General features: G+C 44.9%; 1 long non-coding RNA gene across 1 annotated transcript; it reads left to right on the top strand.

Annotated features, from left to right (window-relative positions):
* Positions 1-533: 533 nt before the first annotated feature.
* Positions 534-1,286, top strand: LOC117071178. Its single transcript, XR_004432184.1, has 2 exons — positions 534-840; positions 1,157-1,286. It is a non-coding gene; the product is annotated as an uncharacterized LOC117071178 (long non-coding RNA).
* Positions 1,287-1,493: the final 207 nt, after the last annotated feature.

The following is a 1,493-nucleotide window of genomic DNA, read 5'->3' on the forward strand; positions in this document are numbered from 1 at the left end:
AGCACTTTGGGAGGCCGAGGCTGGCAGATCACCTGAAGTCAGGAGTTCGAGACCAGCCTGACCAGCATGGTAGAACTCCATCTCAAAACACAAAATTAGCTGGGTGTTGTGGCGCATGCCTGTAATGCCAGCTACTGGGGAGGCTGAGGCAGGAGAATCACTTGAAACCGGGAGGCAGAGGTTGCAGTGAGCCGAGATCCCGCCACCACACTCCAGCCTGAGTAACAAGAGCGAAACTCCATCTCAAAGACAAAAAACAAAAAAAACTGTATATTTAAAACTTTCATGATAAAAAGTAAAGACACAGTATTCATTGCAAATGTGACCTTCCTAATGAAGCCTACCCTGATCATCACTTTTTCTTTTTTTTCCGGAGATGAGGTCTTGCTTTGTCATCCAGGCTGGAGTGCAGTGGTACAATCACAGCTCACTGCAGCCACAAACTCCTGGGCTCAAGTGACCCTCCTACCTCGGCCTCTCACGTAGCTGGGACTAATAGGGGCATGTTACTATGCCCTGCTTGATCACTCTTTTAAACATTGTCCTTAAGAAAACAAACAAAAGATTTACCTTACCATAATCTACACTTTTCCATCCTACTTAACATTTTCTAACATAAATTACTTATGTTTATTGCCTTACTCCTCCTACTAGAATGTAAGCTTCATGAACACGAGGATTTTTAAGTCTACTTTGTTTGCTTCCCCAAGGCCCAGAAGAAAATCTGGAGTATAGTCGTTGTTTAATACGCATTTTTCTGAAGGCATCAATGAAACAATAACATTTTCCAGCACAGTTTTCCTCTCTTTGAAGATTCAAGATCACTTCAGTCCGCTTTAGGTTTTTTTTTTTTTTTTTTTTTTTTTGAGGCGGAGTCTCGCTCTGTCGCCCGGACTGGAGTGCAGTGGCCGGATCTCAGCTCACTGCAAGCTCCGCCTCCCGGGTTTACGCCATTCTCCTGCCTCAGCCTCCCGAGTAGCTGGGACTACAGGCGCCCGCCACCTCGTCCGGCTAGTTTTTGTATTTTTTTTAGTAGAGACGGGGTTTCACTGTGTTAGCCAGGATGGTCTCGATCTCCTGACCTCGTGATCCGCCCGTCTCGGCCTCCCAAAGTGCTGGGATTACAGGCTTGAGCCACCGCGCCCGGCCGCTTTAGGTTTTTAACTACCTGTAAGGAATTACGCTACTAGCTTCAGGGGCAATGTCATGAGGGTCAATGTTGTGATTTCTAAGACCCTCATTTTTAGACAAACATGTTTCTAATCATAAAAGCTCTAATTTCCTCAGGAGAGCCTCCGTCTGCACTAGTTTCTAAAACAGCTAAGTGGGACCCAGATTTTCTTGAACAAAATCTAGGTAAATGTGACCTACAAAAGAAAATGTTGTGTACACTACAAACAGGGTAAATAGTTCTCTTGGTGGGTGGAGTGGGGAAATCAATATTTTTGGAACCAAGAGTCCAAATTACAGAATCAGAGTTAGAAAGAAGCTGG

This window comes from Trachypithecus francoisi, unplaced genomic scaffold (genome assembly GCF_009764315.1).
Source record: "Trachypithecus francoisi isolate TF-2019V2 unplaced genomic scaffold, Tfra_2.0 Contig01585, whole genome shotgun sequence".
Lineage (NCBI taxonomy): Eukaryota > Metazoa > Chordata > Mammalia > Primates > Cercopithecidae > Trachypithecus > Trachypithecus francoisi.